Source organism: Myotis myotis, unplaced genomic scaffold (assembly GCF_014108235.1).
Source record: "Myotis myotis isolate mMyoMyo1 unplaced genomic scaffold, mMyoMyo1.p scaffold_m19_p_5, whole genome shotgun sequence".
NCBI classification, from domain to species: Eukaryota; Metazoa; Chordata; class Mammalia; order Chiroptera; family Vespertilionidae; genus Myotis; species Myotis myotis.
Window position 1 is genome coordinate 108,476,004 of NW_023416357.1, and position 18,487 is coordinate 108,494,490.

General features: G+C 46.3%; 1 protein-coding gene across 1 annotated transcript in view; it reads right to left on the minus strand.

The window, feature by feature from the left end:
* The window catches only part of OTOA (otoancorin), a 101,263-nt gene extending 83,212 nt beyond the window's left edge, over positions 1 to 18,051 (minus strand). The window contains exon 1 of the mRNA XM_036310021.1: positions 17,802 to 18,051. The gene's annotated coding sequence lies outside the window, so the exon portion shown is untranslated. The remainder of the gene's footprint in view (positions 1 to 17,801) is intronic.
* Between the last annotated feature and the right edge of the window lie 436 nt (positions 18,052 to 18,487).

Genomic DNA, 18,487 nt, shown 5'->3' on the forward strand with positions numbered 1-18,487 from the left:
AGTGTGGCTATTAAGGCTGCACAAAGGAGTCTGTGGTCATGGACCAGTCTGGATCTTGAATAGGGTAGTGGTTACATGAATCTACACATGTGACAAACTGTAAAAACCATGTACAAATGCACATAAGAATCAGTGCATGTACAACTGGTGAATGCTGAGTAAGTTCTATGGATTAGACTATAGTATTATAGTTTATATATAGTATTATACTATAATACTATAGTATTATCCTATACTATACTATACTATAACACTATAATATTATAGTCTAATACTATAGTCTATACTATAATACTAGAGTATTATAGTCTACTACTATATAGACTATTGTGTTAGATTATAGTCACTGTACCAATGTCAATTTCCTGGTTTTGCTACTATACCAGTTATGTAAGGTGTAACCATGAGGGAGTTTGGGGAAAGAGGACATGTGGGTCTTATCTTTTTTTCCCCCTTTGCAACTTTTTGTGAATCTATAATTATTTCAAAATAACACATTTTTAAAGCATCCAAAGAAAAATATCACATTATAAGCGTAGGAAGAGGAATAAACTAATTTAAGTAAGAATATGGCCCTAACTGGTTTGGCTGGGTAGATAAAGCGTCAGCCTGCAGACTAAAGGGTCCCAGTTTCGATTCCGGTCAAGGGCATGTACCTTGGTTGCGGGCACATCCCCAGTAGGAGGTGTGCAGGAGGCAGCTGATCGATGTTTCTCTCTCATCAACATTTATAACTCTCTGTCCCTTTCCCTTCCTCTCTGTAAAAAATCAATAAAAAAATATTTTTAAAAAAAAAAAAAAGAATATGGATGCCCTCAAAAATGTAATGCCAAACAAAAGCCAATCCAAAAGAGTACATATCACATGATTCAATGTATATGAAACTCTAGGACAGACAAAACAGTCTACAGTAACAGGAAGCAAGTCAGGAGTGCCTGGCACACAGTGGCGCGCAGTGGGAGGAGTTCATTGCAAAAGAGCACGAGGAAACTTTATGGGTGAAATTCCCATATCTTGATGGTGTGGTCGTTATACAGAAATGTGCATACGCTATCGAATCTCACTGAACTGCACACTCTAAGTGGATGTATTTTATTTTAATATCAGTTATACTGCACAAAAGTTTATTTCAAAAGAGAAAAGGAAAGCATGGACTGAGAAGCCAGGTGCCTGGTTTGAATCTCATCTCCACCACTCAGTAGCTGGGTGATGCTGCACAAGCTACTTAATCTCTCTGGGCCCCTGTGTTCTCATCGGTAAGACGGAGTAAGTAATGGTGCCCGTATCCTGGTGTTGTCTGAGGATAAGGTGGCTAATAGTAAATCACTTACATGGATCGGTAGAATCAACATCATTAGAATGTCCATACCACCCAAAGCAATCTATAGATTCAATGCAATCCCCATTAAAATACCAACGGCACATTGCACAGACCTAGAACAAACTCTCCCAAAATTCATCCGGAATAAAAAAAAAAGACCCCGAATAGCTGCAGCAATCCTGAGAAAGAAGAACAAAGTCAGAGGGATTGCAATACCAGATATCAAGCTGTATTACCAAGCCACTGTTCTCAAAACTGCCTGGTACTGGCGCAAGAACAGACATATAGATCAATGGAACAGAACAGAGAGCCCAGAAATCGACCCAAGCCATTATGTTCAATTAATAGTTGACAAAGGAGGCATGAACATACAATGAAGTCAAGATAGTCAAATTGGACAGGTACATGCAAACCAGTAAAACTAGACCACCAACTTATATCACACACAAAAATAAACTCAAAATGGATAAAGGACTTAAACGTAAGACGGGAAATCATAAAAATCTTAGAAGAATCCATACACAGCAAAATATCAGACATATGTCATAGCAATATCTTTACTGATAGAGCTCCTAGGGCATTGGAAACTAAGAAGAAAATAAACAAATGTGACTACATCAAAATAAAAGCTTCTACACAGCAAAAGTAACCATCATCAAAACAACAAGAGAGCCCACTGCATGGGAGAACATATTTGCCAATGTCATATCTGATAAGGGCTTAATCTCCAACATTTATCGGGAACTCATACAACTTAACAAAAGGAAGACAGACAATCCAATCAAAAAATGGGTAAAGGACCTAAATAGACACTTTTCAAAAGAGGACATAGAGATGGCCTGGAGACATATGAAAACATGCTCAAAGTCACTAATCTTCCAAGAAATGCAAATCAAAATGACAATGAGGTACCATCTCACACCTGTCAGAATGGCTATCATCAACAAACGACAGGTGCTGGTGAGGATGTGGAGAAAAGGGAACACTTGTGCACTGCTGGTGGGAATGCAGACTGGTGCAGCCACTGTGGAAGACAGTATGGAGTTTCCTCAAAAAACTAAAAATGGAACTCCCATTTGACACAGTGATCCCACTTCTAGGAATATATCCTAAGAAACCAGAAATACCCATCAGAGAGGATATATGCATCCCTATGTTCATAGCAGCACAATTTACAATAGCTAATATTTGGAAACAGCCTAAGTGCCCATCAGCAGATGAGTGGATTAAAAAACTATGGTACATCTACACGATGGAATGCTATGCTGCCGTCAAAAAGAAAGAACTCTTACAGAGAAAGATAAATATCACATGATCTCGCTCATTTGTGGAGTATAATGAACAACATAAACTGCACAAAATTAGACCCAGAGACATAGAAGCATCTAACAGACTGTCAAACCTCAAAGAGAAGGCAAGGGAAGATGAGAGGGGAGGGGAGTAAGAGATCAACCAAGTGACTTGTATGCATGCATATGAGCATAGCCAATGGACACAGACAGTAGTGGGGTGAGGGCATGTGCTGGGGGTGGGAGTATTACATATGTCTCCTGTTACCCCATTGAAGAGAGGTCAATGGAGGGGGGGGGAGACATATGTAATACTTTAAACTATAAAGAATTTAAATTAAAATAAATAAAAGCAAGCTACCATTATTAGTAATCAAAAAAGAAAGAAATAGTAAATGACTTAGCCCTGGCCTGCATGGCTCAGTTGTTTGGAGCTTCGATCCATGTACCAAAAGGTTGCAGGTTTAACTCCCAGTTGGGGCATGTATGGAAGGCAACTGATTGATATCTCTCTCTCTCTCTCTCTCTCTCTCTCTCTCTCTCTCTCTCTCTTCTCTCTCTCCCCTTCTCCCCCCCTCCCCTCTCTCTCTCTGTCCTCTCTCTTTCTCTCTTCCCCTCTCTCTAAAATCAATTAATCCTCAGGTGAGGATTTTTTAAAAATTGTAAATCACTTGAAACAATGCTTGGCACAAATAAAGTGGGTTTATTAAATAACAACATAAATCCAGATTGATATATTCAAAATTCAAATCATGGAATGTCTGTGGAAAGAATGTTCTAGAAAAAGGTGAAATTAGGCCATTGTTAAACACCTTGACTTTTACTTGGAGGGCGATGAGAGCCACTGAAGGGACATTCGCATAAGAGCGAGAGACACGCTCTTACCTTTTAAACCTGGACCAATAACACTGAGGCTATCAAGGAGGAGGCAGTGGTTGAAGGAAGGACACCCAGTAAGAGGCGACAATAATGACGTAGCCATAGACAGCAGGGAAGGTGGTGAGACATGGTTGGAGGCCGGCGTATTTTGAAGGCACAGCCAACACACTGGAAGTGGACATACTTAGATGCCTCCCAAATATCCGAGTGGAGACAGCAAGGGGGCATTCTGGTCTTTGAGTCTGCAGCAGGGGAGAGCTCAGTTGCCTTCCGTATGAACCCTGACTGGCAACTGAACCTGAAACCATTTGGTATATGGAACGATGCTCCATACAGAGTATTCAGCATATATTTAAGCCCATAATGCTGGAGGAGATTACCAAGAAAGTACACTTAAGGAGAAACGAGGGGAGTTTTAAGGTCTGATTCCAGCACATTTCCTTCATTAAGATGTTGGGTAAACCTAGTTTCTTCAGCAAATACATTGGAGAGAGAGAGAGAGAGGAAAAAAAAAAAACAACTATGAACTTAAAAATAAAAACCTAGATATATCAGCCGATTCGAGATTTTATTTGGATCCTGATTCAAGAAAATCATAAAAACAAAAATCATGAGACACCTGGGGAAATTTGAGCCCTGACTGGATATTTAAAGATTTTAAAGAATTATTGTTAATATTTTTAAGTTTGGTAACAGGATTGTGGCTATATTTTTAAAGGAGTCTTTCTCTATTAAAGGAGGGATGTTGGTTTGCAAACTGGCCCCATACTGGGAGGGCAAAGAAGGAAAAGACAGGCCTCTCCAGATGGGTTTGTAGGTGGCACTTTATTTTTTATTTTTTTTTTTTTTATTGCTTAAAGTATTACAAAGGGTATTACATATGTGTCCATTTTATCCCCCCGCCCTAGACAGTCCCCTAGCCTCCCCTATCCCCCAATGTCTTATGTCCACTGGTTATGCTTATATGCATGCATACAAGTCCTTTGGTTGATCTCTTACCCCCCTACCTCCTGCCCCGCAACCCTCCCCGGCCTTCCTGCTGCAGTTTGACAATCTGTTTGAGGCAGCTCTGCCTCTGTATCTATTATTGTTCAAAAGTTTATAATGGTCTCTATTATCCATGAATGAGTGAGATCATGTGGTATTTTTCCTTCATTGACTGGCTTATTTCACTTAGCATAATGCTCTCCAGTTCCACCCATGACGTTGCAAATGGTAAGAGTTCCTTCCTTTTTAGAGCAGCATAGTATTCCATCGTGTAGATATACCACAGTTTTCTAATCCATTCATCTACTGATGGGCACTTAGGCTGTTTCCAGATCTTAGCTATGGTGAATTGTGCTGCTATGAACATAGGGGTGCATATATCCTTTCTGATTGGTGTTTCTGGTTTCTTGGGATATATTCCTAGAAGTGGGATCACAGGGTCAAATGGGAGTTCCATTTTCAGTTTTTTAAGGAAACTCCATACTGTCTTCCATAGTGGCTGCACCAGTCTGCATTCCCACCAGCAGTGCACAAGTGTTCCTTTTTCTCCACATCCTCTCCAGCACTTGTCGTTTGTTGATTTGTTGATGATAGCCAGTCTGACAGGTGTGAGATGGTACCTCATTGTTGTTTTGATTTGCATCTCTCGGATGATTAGTGACTTTGAGCATGTTTTCATATGTCTCTTGGCTTTCTGAATGTCCTCTTTTGAAAGGTGTCTATTTAGGTCCTTTGCCCATTTTTTGATTGGATTGTTTATCTTCCTTTTGTTAAGTTGTATGAGTTCCCTATAAATTTTGGAGATTAGGCCCTTATCAGATATGACATTGGCAAATATGTTTTCCCACACAGTGGGTTTTCTCGTTGTTTTGTTGACGGTTTCTTTTGCTGTGCAGAAGCTTTTTATTTTGATGTAGTCCCATTTGATCATTTTCTCTTTCGTTTCAAGTGCCCTAGGAGCTGTATCAGTGAAGAAATTGCTTCGGCATATGCCTGAGATTTTGTTGCCTTTGTATTCCTCTAGAATTTTTATGGTTTCCTGTCGTACATTTAAGTCCTTTATCCATTTTGAGTTTATTTTTGTGTATGGTGTAAGTTGGTGGTCTAGTTTCATTTTCTTGCATATATCTGTCCAATTTTCCCAACACCATTTATTGAAGAGACTATCTTGGCTCCATTGTATGTTCTTGCCTCCTTTGTCAAATATTAATTGAGCATATTGGTTCGGGTTGATTTCTGGGCTCTCTATTCTATTCCATTGATCTATATGCCTATTCTTGTGCCAGTACCAGGCAGTTTTGAGAACAGTGGCTTTGTAATACATCTTGATATCTGGTATTGAGATCCCTGTAGGTGGCACTTTAAACGAGAGAGCTCACTCACCAGGCTTGTCTCTGGTGGCCACAAAGATGAGATCTCCGCCCCCCGCCCCACCGCCCCCCAAATCTTAACAGTTTATGCAGAGGCCTCAATGGGGTCAGTCACATGTACCACCCAGGGGGTCCTAACCACACCGCCCTGAAGGCCGAGTCCTGAGAACGGCTCCCACGGTGGGTGGGCGGCGCGCACTCCAAGGACAGGAGAGGGGGGCCTCCGCCGCCAGGCCATCCCCGGTGCTGTCCTCCGGGTGACTCCCCAACAGGGGTCAGCAAACTGCGACCCAAGGGCCCAGTTCAGTCAGCTGCGTGGTTCTGTGTGGCTCATGAGCTAAAAATGATTTTTACGTTTTTTGATGGTTAAGAAAAATCAAAAGAATATTTCCTGAGACCGGAAGATTTCATGTACAAACTACAAATGTGAGTGTCCGGCAGTAAAGTTCTGCTGGCGCACAGCCGTGCTCGTGCATTACAATTGGGAGAGAGAGAGGAAGATGGCAGCCCCATAGGCAGACGAGCGGTGCAGCTCGTCCCAGGGCCGGATGGAGAAGCAGCTGAATCGGAGGACGTGCGCCCGGAGTTGACCAGCGGACGCAGCTTCGGGGGCAGTGACCCCCCAGGGGGCGGAGGCGCCGGGAGAAGGCGGGGGCGGGCCTGGGCTGGAGGGCGACCGCCACCCCGAGGCGCGGGGCAGCCCGTGGCAGCAGAGCCGAGTCCCCGAGCGGCAGGCGGACGCGCAGCTGCGGGAGGGAGCAGCCACGGGCGCCGGTGGCCGGCATCCGGACGGGACCGCCCGCGGCTGCCTTCGCCCTCCACCTGCTGAGCCGGAGCGAGCCGGAGCGGCCGGGCGCCACGCTGAATGCCGCCAGCCCCGCGGAGCCACAACTTGCGTGTTTACGAAAGAAACGTGCCGTCGAGGTGGCGCCAACACAGTGCGAGCGAGGAAGGAGCTGGCAGGCAGGCTTCCAGGAAAAATGCTGGCTGCGGGCTGACGATGGAAATGGGTGTCGGGTACATGAGGTTCTCTACGTTCTTGTGTCCACTTTTGCATGTGTTTGAAATTTGGCACATTAACGAATTTCTAAAACAAAATGACTGCTGCGTTTTTAATAAAAGAGGGTGGAGGCGCCCACCACAGACACCTGGACCGTGCGCCTAAGGACTGCGCGGGCCCCTCCCCGCGCCGCCGCCGCCCTCCCTGGCGCAGCTCCAGATGGCGCGCGCCGTGAAGGGTTTACAAGGTCCTCCTGGGAAGGAGGCTGCGGGGAGTGGCAGCGGCTGGGCGCCAAGCCCCGGGACTCACCGCAGCCTGGGCCCGAACCCACGTGCACCCCGCCCCGCCCCTGTGCGCCCACAGAGGTCACAACGCAGACCCCGCGCCTGCAACAGACGCCGCGGGTCCTCTGCGCACCTGGCACGCACCCAGCCTGAATCGGTGCGCCCGATGGGGACCCAGCCTGGACCCTGTGCCACCGCCGTGTGACCACCACTGAGCTGCCACCGCTGCCCTAGAGCCCAGCTGCTAGGCTGCAGCGCCAGGGATCCGGGGCAGGAACTAAGCTGAAGGCTGGGAGGTGGGCGTGGCCTCCCCTGCCCTGGACCTACTAGAACTGAGGACCTGAGGAGACTGAAGAGGCTGCGGATCTGTGGTGAGACGGGAGGCCTGGGACTGAGAGGAGGCCCGAGGGCACTGGCTGTGGAGATGAGTGGGTGCAGCAGGGAAGCCTGGGCGGAAGTCCTGGATAGAGCAGCGCTGGCACCCACCCTCCTGCAGCCTGGGAAGCTCCTCCGACCAGTGGGAAGGGCCGGGCAGTGGAGCTCAGGCCCAGCCTGCACTGGAGGGGCCTGGAGGACACACTTGACACTGAATCTGGGGGCCCCTCTATTTCTTGGAGGAGCTCCTTTGGGAGAGCAGAAAGGGGCTGGACAGTGGCTTAAGGAAGGAGGATCAGCCCTGCCCACCTGGAACACAGGGGAGGTCCCCTCTTTCCTGGCAAAACAGCTGCTTCTGACCCAACCTGCAATGACCTGAGGCGAGGGAAACGGCCTGGGGCAGGAAGTCTGTGCCCCTGCAGGTGGCAGAGAGGAGCTGCCAGCAAAGCAGACAGAGCTGCGGCATTAGAAGGAGGGGAGGGGCCTACCACCCCCAAGCTACTGGCACCAACCCCAACACCAGTCTGACAAAACCATCCCAGCCAAGACCAGGCTACCCCCGCAGAGCCCAGCTCTATGAGGGGAGGGGAAGGGAGTGCAGCTCAGAACAGGGACAATCAAGTTGTGAGACTCAAGGCAGCCCAGCCTCTGGGCTAAGGAGTCCCCTCCCACTGGACTACCAAGGGCTTCAACCTCCTGGGGGGATGAGAGCAGGGGAGAGCCCAGGATAGATACACCTAGGGACCAGATTAAACATCAGAGCAAACTCTAGTGAGCTCCGCAAATAGAGGACCCAAAGGTTTTGAGTGTGTGTGTGTGGTTTTGTTTTTTGGGGTGTGTGTGTGTGTGTATTTTTGGGTTTTGTTGTTATTTGTTTTTCCCTTTTTCTTTCATCTCTTTTTTCTTGCATATATCTAATTTCTCTTTCCTTTGATCCTGTTCTATTCTATTTTTGTCTATTCTTATTGTTATTAATTTTTCTTATTTTTTCCCACGAGACTAAAAATGGCGGCAGAGTAAGTGAATGCTGCATGGACATGCTCCCAGGAACAAACTGAAATTACAACTAAAATACAGGAAAACTTCCTGAGTAATCAACGGAAGACTCGCTGGAGAGAACCCTGATACCCGAGGACTGAAAGTGGAGACCGCATAGAGACCTGTAGGAGGACTGGAGGCACAAAAGGGCTGGCCAGGTGCCCACAGACAGCAACTGAAGTCCCAGAGAGATATCTCAACTGAGAGGGAGTCCCACTGAGAACTCTTGCATCTAATCCCAAAGCTGGACTCCCCATCAGAGAGGACCAGAACTGAGAATGGTACCCACATAACATCTGGCTGTGAAAAGGAGCAGGGTTGCTGCTATCTGCCAGTGACGGCTGAAAATACAGGCACCCTCTTAAAGGGCCAATGCACAAATTTTCCTGTGGAGCCACTCACCTTATGCTCTGGCAGAGGGAGGGCGGAGTGGACTGGAGCTGTGTGAGCAGAAGCCAGCATTGGGGACTTGGGGGTTAGAGCTCAGAAAGCAGACAACCCCGGTTTCCTGTGCTGAATCATTCCCTCACGCAGCAGAGGGCATCTTTCCCACACAGACATTTGCCTTGCCAGGAGGGAAGACACTTGACCCACCCTATTGGAAAACACCTTGCCCTGAGGCCACTTAAGAGATTAATTAAATAACAATTAGCCTCCAGGCAGAAGCAACTATCCCACCCTGTTGAAAAACTCTCCACACCTGAGGATGATTGCGGGGGGGGGGGGGGGGGGGGCGCAATTCTAGTCAGAATCCTATCAGTCTGTAGGCAGAGGCAGCCTCTGAAGGCTTGGAGTCTTTGCCTGATCTAATTAGTCAGAAACAGTGCTTGACACTGTCCTGCACTAGAGATTGAGAGATGTAGAGGATCTACCTAATACATAGTCACAAACCCAAACAGACAGCCAAAATGAGGAGACAAAAAGCAACCCCAAATGAAAGAACAAGAGAATTCTCCAGAAGAAGAGATAAATGAATCAGAGATAAAAAAAATTTATCTGAAACAGAGTTCAGAGTAATGATGGTAAAGATACTCAACAGCATAAACAAAGATGAACCCCCAGAGACCAATACCTAGACACATCATAATTAAAATGGCAAATGTTAAAGACAAAGAAAGAATCTTAAAGGCAGCAACAGAAAGACAGAAAATTACCTACAAAGGAGTTCCCATTAAAATGTCGGCTGACTTCTCAATAGAAACACTTCAGGCCAGAAGAAAATGGCATGAAGTCTTCAAAATAATGAAAAGCCAGGGCCTAAATCCAACACTATTGAAACTAGCAAGGCTATTATTTAATATTGAAGGTGAAATTTAAAAAAAGGTTAAATGAGTACATTACCACCAAATCAGCAATGCAAGAAATGTTAAAGAGACTGCTTTAAGAAGAAGAAGAAAAGGAAAGAGAGGATCATAGGTATAACAAAAATAAAAATGTAAATAAATAAATATCTATCAATAATAACCTTAAATGTAAATGGATTATATGCTCCAGTCAAAAGACAGGGTGACTGAATGGAAAAGAAAACATGACCCATATAAATGCTGTCTACAAGAGACCCACCTCAGAAGATACACAGAGACTGAGAGTGAAGGAATGGAAAAAAATATTCCATACAAATGGAAAGAAAAAAAAAAAAGCTGGGGTAGCAATACTCATATCAGACAAAATAGAATTCAAAACAAAGGCCATAACAAGAGACAAAGAAGGCCACTTCATAATACTAAAGGAAATGATTCAACAGGAAAATATAACCCTAATAAACATATAGCACCCAATATAGGAGCAACCAAGTACATTTTAAAAAAAAAACCTTTTTTTTTTTTTAATCCTCATCCAAGTACATTTTTCCATTGATTTTTAGAGAGAGGGAAAGACAGAAATATCGATGTGAGAGAAACACAGTGATTGGTTGCCTTCTGCATGAGCCTTGACCAGGGCCCAGGCCAGAGAGAAGCCTGAAACTGAGGTACGTGCCCTTGACCAGAATTGAACCCAGGACCCTTTGATCTGCAGGCTAACACTCTATTTACTGAGCCAAACCAGCTAGGGTCATAAGAAAACTTTTGATCGACTTTAAGGGAGAGATTGACAATAATGGTAGTGGACTTTAACAGCCCACTGTCATCAATGGATAGATCTTCCAGACCAAAAAAGAAAATCAACAAGGAAACAGAGGCCTTAAATGACACACTAGATCAGATGGATCTAACTGATATTTACAGAACATTTCACCCTAAAGCAACAGAATATAAATTCTTCTCAAGCACACATGGAACATTCTCAAAGATAGACCACATGTTAGGGCACAAAACAAGTCTGTACAAGTTCAAGAAGATTTATATAATACCAATCACAATGGCATGATGTTAGAAATCAACTACAATAAAAAAAACACACCTCAAAAACAATCAAATATATGGAGGCTAAATAGCATGTTATTAAACGATGAAAGCATTACCAATGAGATCAAGCAAAAAATTAAAAACTTCCTGTAAGCAAATGAAAATGAATACACAACCACCCAAAACCTATGGAACATGGGGAAAGCAGTCCTGAGAGTGAAGTTCATAGCACTACAGGCCTTCCTCAAAAACAAGAAAAGCACTAATAAGATATCTAACCCTACAAATAAATGAATTAGAAAGAGAGCAGCAAGAAAAGCTCAGAGGAAGTAGAAGGAAAGAAATAATAAAGATCGGAGTGGAAATAAATGCACAGAGAACAAAAAATACAATACAAAAGATCAATGAATCCAAGAGCTAGTTCTTTGAAAAGATAAACAAAAGTGATGAACTCCTAGCCATACTCATCAAGAAACAAAGAGAAAGAACCCAAATAAATAAAATCAGAAATGAAAGAGGAGATATAAAAATAGACACCACAGAAATACAAAGGATTGTAAATAAATACTATGAACAACTATATGCCAACAAACTGGACAATCTGGGTGAAATGGACAAATTCCTAGAAACATACAACCTTCCAAAACTCAATCAGGAAGAATCAGAAAACCTGAATAGGGCAATGACAACTGATGCAATTGAAGCAGTAATTTAAAAACTCCCAACAAACAAAAGTCCTGGACTGGATGGATTTACAGGTGAATTTTACCAATCATTAAAAGAAGAACTAGCACTTATCCTCCTCAAAATATTCTAAAAAATTCAAGAAGAAGGAACACTTCCAAGCTCTTTTTATGAAGCCAGCATTATCCTAATACAAAACCAGATAAAGACACTACAAAGAAAGAAAATCACAGGCCAATATCCCTGATGAACACAGATGCTAAAATTCTCAACAAGATATTAGCAAATCAGATCTAGCAACATATTAAAAAGATCATACACCATGCTCAAATGGGATTTATTCCAGGGATGCAGGACGGGTACAATATTTGCAAATCAACAAATATGATACATCACATAACCCAAATGAAAGATTAAAATCACATGATCATATCAATAAATGCAGAAAAAGCATTCAACAAAATCCAGCACCCTTTTTTGACAAAAACTCTCAGTAAAGTGCAAACAGAGAGATAATACCTTAACATAATGAAGGCCATACATGACAAACCTACAGCCAACATAATATTCAATAGGCCAAAACTAAAAGTGTTTCCCCTAAGAACAGGAACAAGGCAAGGATATCTGCTTTCACCACTCTTATTCAACATAGTCCTGGAAGTCCACAGCAATCATAGAAGAAGAGATAAAAGGCATCCAAATTGGAAAAGAGGAAGTAAAACTGTCATTATTCGCAGGTGACATGATATTGTACATAGAAAACCCTAAAGACTCCACCAGGAAACTACTAGACTTAATAAATGAATTAGGGCTCAGCTGGTGTGGCTCAGTGGTTGGGAGTTGACCTATGAACCAGGAGGTTGCAGTTCAATTCCCGGTCGGGGAACATGCCCGTATTGTGGGCTTGATCCCCAGTGTGGGGCATGCAGGAGGCAGCCAACTAATGATTCTCTCTCATCATTGATGTTTCTATCTCTCTCTCCCTCTCCATTCCTCTCTGAAATAAAATATATCTTTTTAATGAATTAGGCAAGGTAGCAGGATGCAAAATCAATATCCAGAAATCCATGGCATTTTTATACACCAATAATGAACTCTCAGAAAGAGAAAATAAAAAAGAATTCCATTTACCATTGCAACAACAACAACAAAATAATAACATACCAAGGAATAAATTTAACTAAAGAGGAAAAAGACCTATACTTGGAAAACTACAGGACATTGAAAAAATAAATAGAGAAAAATACAAAGAAGTAGAAATGTATACCATGTTCATGGATTGGAAGAATTGACATCATTAAAATGTGTATACTACCCAAAGCAATCTATAGATTCAACACAATCCCTATTAAAATACCAACAGTATACTTCACAGAACTAGAACAAATACTCCAAAAATTTATATGGAACTATAAAAGACCCTGAAAATCTGAAGCAATCTTGAGAAAGAAGAACAAAGTTGGAGGGATCACAATACCAGATATCAAACTATATTACAAAGCCTTTATACCAAAACAGCCTGGTACTGGCACAAGAAACGGCATCTAGACCAGTGGATCCGAACAGAGAGCCCAGAAATTGACCCACACCAGTGCAGTCAATCAATATTTGACAAAGAAGGCAAGAGCATACAGTGGAGTAAAGACGGTCTCCTCGACAAATGTGTGGGAAAACTGGACAGACACGTGCAAAGAGGTGAAACTAGCCCACCAACCTGCACCACGCACAAGAACAGGCTCAGAACGGGTACAAGATTTAAATGTAAGGCATGAAACCGTAATATCTTACAAGAAAACATGGGCAGTAAAATCTCAGACATCTCACATAGCAGAATTTTTGCCAATACCTCGCCTCAGGCAAAGGGAACTAAGGAGAAAATAAACAAATGGGACTACACCAAAATAAAAAGCTTCTGCACAGGAAAAGAAACCATCAACAAATGAAAAGGGAGCCCACTGTAGGGAGGACATATTTGGCAATGATACATCTGATAAGAAGTTAATATCCAAAATATATAAGGAACTCATACAACTCAACAAAAGGAAGCAAACAATCCAATTAAAAATGGGCAGAAGACCTGAATAGACATTTCTCCAAAGAGAACGTACAAATGGCCAAGAGACATATGAAAATATGCTCAAAGCCACTAATCATCAGAGAAATGCAAATTGAAACCACAATGAGATATCACCTCACACCTGTCAGAATGGCTACCATCAAAAAATCAACAAACAGCAAGTGCTGGCGAGGATGTGGAGAAAAGGGATCACTAGTTCACTGCTGGTGGGAATGCAGATTGGTGCAGCCATTATGGAAAACGGTATGGAGTTTCCTCAAAAATTTAAAAATGGAACTTCCATTTGACCCAGTGATCCCACTTCTGGAAATATATCCTAAAACCTCCAAAATACCAATCAGAAAGAATATATGCACCCCTATGTTCATAACAATGTTATTTACAATAGCCAAGATCTGGAAACAGCTCATCAGTAGATGAATAGATTAAAAAAAGCTGTGGGACATTTACACAATGGGATGCTATGCAGCTGTAAAAAGGAGGGGTCTCTTACCCTTTGGGGCAGCCTGGATGGACCTGGAGACTATTATGCTAAGTGAAACAAGCCAAACTGAGAAAGACAAATAGCACATGATCTCATTTATTTGTAGAATCTAATGAACAAAATGAATTGGCCAACAAAATAAGGCCTGAAGCCTGGAGGCATGGAGCAGACTGACACACCTCAGTGTGGAAATGGGGGGACAATAAGACATAAACCAAAGCACTTATATTGTTACTAGAGGCCCAGTGCACGAATTGGGGCAGATTGGGGCTGGGCCTGTCAAAAGGAGAAGACAGTGGGAGATTGGCCAGCTGGCCCACCTCCATCAGGGCCCAATCAGGGCCAGGCCAGCTGGGGGGAGGGGCTGCGAGCAATTGGCCCCCAATTGGTGTAGGGGGACCGATTGGGGGTGGGCCAGCTGTGGGGAGGGGCTGTGGGCAGTGGGCCCACCACCCCATACCCAAATGGGGTGGGGGGGGGCGATCAGGGGTCAGTGGCAGGGGCCATGGGAGGTTGGCAGGCCAGGCCCACCCATGATTGGTGTGGTGGGTGGGGGGGGAGCAATTGGAGACAGAGCTGGCTGGGGGGAGGGACAGAGGGCCGATTGGGGTGGTGGGGGCTGATCAGGGGTGGGGCCAGCTGTGGGGAGGAGCTGTGGGTGGTGGGCCGGCTGGCCCTGCCCCCAAATGCAGTGAGGGGGCTGATCAGGGGCGGAGATGGCTGGCCCCCCTGCCCCCTATTGGGGTATAGGGGTCAATCAGGAGCAGGTCTAGCCAGGGGGGAGGGGGGAGGGGGGTTGGTCGGCTGCCCCACCCTCAATTGGGGTGGGAGAGGCCCATCAGGGGCAGGCTGCCAGGGGGAGGGGCCATGGGAGATTGGCTGACTGGCCCCACCCCAGATGGGCCGGTTCGCTGGCTGCCTTGGGCGTCAGAGCTACCGGTCCTTCCAGTCGTTAGAGCGCTCTGGTCACTAGCTTTTTATATATATTGATATGCACAGCCCACGGACATGGGCAATAGGGTGGTGAAGACCTGGGTGGGTGGGTAGGGGCTTGGAGAAGGGGGATCATGGGTGGGGTAGAAATAGGAAACATCTGTAATGCTATCAACTGTAAAAAATGTGTATGTTGTAAAAATGAAATAAAGGAGGGTGGGTAGGTGCGGAGGAATGGGAATGGGCAGAGGGCTAAGGAAAACATGAGGATATGGTGTCCTCAGGGGCAAGTGGAGGGGGAGGACCACTCCTGGGTCAGGTCAGATGAAGTCTGGGAATTACACTATGCTTACGCCCCAGGTGCAGATACCCCTCTTTACAGGAACTTGACGGGAACCCCAAATGCACAACTTCCCAGAGTATTTCAGAGGCATCCGTTCTTCCACAGCGTTCCCTGGTGTTGTCTAGCCTGTTATGCAAATAGATTCTTTATCCTCCCAGGGGGCTGCCACAACCAGCTCTGCAAACAGTTCCGCTCATTTTACTGCCCAGGACAAAAACAAACCAAAACTTCAGAAACCTCCAGACACCAAAGCTGCGCCTTCCAAACTGGGTTCAAAGCCTTTGCAGACGGCGCTTGCCCACCAGTCCTGCCCCAGGACATCTTTCCAGCCTCCCGCAACTCCTGCTGGGTTGGGTCTCTCTGGCTCTGGAGCCCGAGGGCCCTGTCTTCTCCCTGCCCTTTGGTCAGCTGCCCTGGGGCACTGGCCTCAGTCAGTTCTCCAGTTTCCCGGACAATGACACTGCTTGTGCTTCTGGTACAGCCTCCCATTAACTCTGCAGAGAAGTTTACAATTACTGACAGACGCCCATTCCAAGGAAACCCAGCCCCTGGGTTTGAATGAAACGTCCTTTGGCTCATTCCCATTTCAGGCCAAAAGGCCTGAAAGGCAGAGCAGGGCAATGGTGATTAGGAGTCAATGGCTTTCTCCCTGGGCCCCGCCCCTTAGACCCCCCATTGGCTGCAGGGGCTGGAAATCAGGCAAGCAGGACCACCTTGTTGGAACCTAAAATGAAAGCGCAAAAAATAACCACAAGCCTTCAAGACAGTCTCCTGAGAAACTAGGAGCATTTGGATGAGCAGGGAGACCAGCAGTCCAGTTTCCTGGGACTGTCCGGGAGCCAGGACACGCCGCTCACCTTACGGATGAGACGCATTTCATTTCCTATGAAACTTGCAAAGACACCGGGAGGTTCCTCCACCGCTGGGCATTCCATCCCAGACGCAAAGCAACTATTCACAACGACATGAAGTTTTACTGCCTGCAAAGCGGCTCCATTTAAGATCTGTATCATGGACACCTACGTATGGGGCTGCAGATACCAACTTGGAGATTCTCCCCCTCCCCCAAAAAAGATACCAGTTTCATTACTATAATGCAAAATGCGCTAACTTGTCCAGCTTGTAGGGTACCGGGCTGATTGAACTGGATTTGGACTTTATTTCAAACCTTGGTGTTGGAATGGCCAGGCTCACAAGGGTGTAGAACTCCAAGGATGAGCACTTCCTGAACTGGGGGCATGGAGCCTGCGCGCCTGTCCCAGCCCTGCCCTGACGGTGAGACTTGGACAAGCCATGCCTCTTCCTCTCAGTCTCCAGGGAACAAATTGGAAGCTGGAGATTCCATAATGAACGGGGGAGAGAGAGAAATGGTCTCACTGAGCATCTTCCAGGCGCCAGGCCCTGCCTCCCGGCTACTCTTTCCATCAGCCCTGAGGGTTAGTCTCGTAGAGGAGTTCAGGCCTCGCAGAGATCAGGCAGCAAGCGAATGGCAGGGGTGCCCAATGCGTGGCGGCCTCGCTGCCGGGTAAGCAGATCCCAGCAACCGCTGAAGAGGAGAGAACTCAGTATTTGCCCCTCTACACGCCTGACACTTCATCCTTGCAGGGTCTTCGAGGCAAATATTACCATTATCTACTTCCCAGATGAGGAAAGGGGCTCCAAGAGGCCAAGCGGCCTGGCCCTGGTCACACAGCTGTAGCGTCAGGGCCAGATCCCAAACCCAGGCTGAATGACCCCAGCATTTTCCAGCTCTGCTCTCCGGCCTCTCGGCTCAGCAGCCAGGAGCCTAAGGCTCCGGGCAGCTGGCCCCACCGCAGGAACAGGAGGGGGCTGGAAGGTGGGCCACCCTTTACTAGCTGTGTGCCTCTGGGCACACCCCTTAACCTCTCTGGGCTTTCATTCCTCCTCTGTACAAGGGGGTGGCAATGCTAGCTCCCTGACAAAGGCTATGCAAACATTATTAAAGTTCATACTAGTATCCAAGCATTTGCTTTCCCTGCATTTTCCCATTTCTTGTTTACAAAATTCTGAGGTGAATTAGGTAACTAAGCCCAGCTCTGGCACACATAACTTAACGACTAGTAGCCATTATTATCATTGTTTTTGCCACTGGAATATTACAGAGTTGTCGTCATTGCTGTTCTTAAGTGGGTTCGCATCCCTCTCCTGGAGGTTTCATCACACACACACACACACACACCCCTCCCATGGACGCCACCTTCCTGGGACCCCTTAAAGCCTCCATCCCCGCCCTTTGCCCGCCCCCTGTCACCTGCCGCCCCATGCATGCTTTGTGCCCCTTCCCTGGGAGACCCTGCGGCGAACCCCCAGCCCGCATCCCCTGAGCCTGGCCCTGTGGGGTCCTCCTCTAGGGCTGCAGCGCGCGCCTCACCTGCGGTGCCCGCTCCCTGCTCCGAGTACCGCCGTGGGGATGCGGAGCGAGGCGGGGCGGGGCGGCGCAGCCTGCGCGGGTGGAAGCCGAGGCCGAGGCCGCTGCGCGGGTCACGGGCCCGCCTGGGGCTCCCCCTGCAGACCCCGCAGCCACGCAGACAACCGTGCGCTCTGGCTCGCGCTGCCGGGCTGCCAGCGGGGAGGAGGGTCAGCTCTGAACGGAGCGCGCACTGCACCGCCCGGAGGGACTCTGCTTGGGCCGGATCCAAGTCTCCGGGACAGCTGGAACAATCGGCGCCAGCTATTTCACGGTTGGGTTTTTCAGTGTGACGGTGCGATGTGGCTCTCTGTTTAAAGAGTGCTTATCCTTGCCAAAACCGGTTTGGCTCAGTGGATAGAGCGTCGGCCTTCGGACTGAAGGGTCCCAGGTTCGATTCCGGTCAAGGGCATGTACCTGGGTTGCGGGCACATCTCCAATAGGAGATGTGCAGGAGGCGCTGATCATGTTTCTGACTCTCTATCTCTCTCCCTTCCTCTCTGTGAAAAACCAATAAAATATATTAAAAAAAAAAAAGAGTGCTTATCCTTTAAAGGAATATATTTACAAAGTTGGAATATGATGGCGGGGATTTGCTTGGAAATGATGGGGACCGAGGAATGGCAGGAGTGTGGGTGGAACAAGATGGG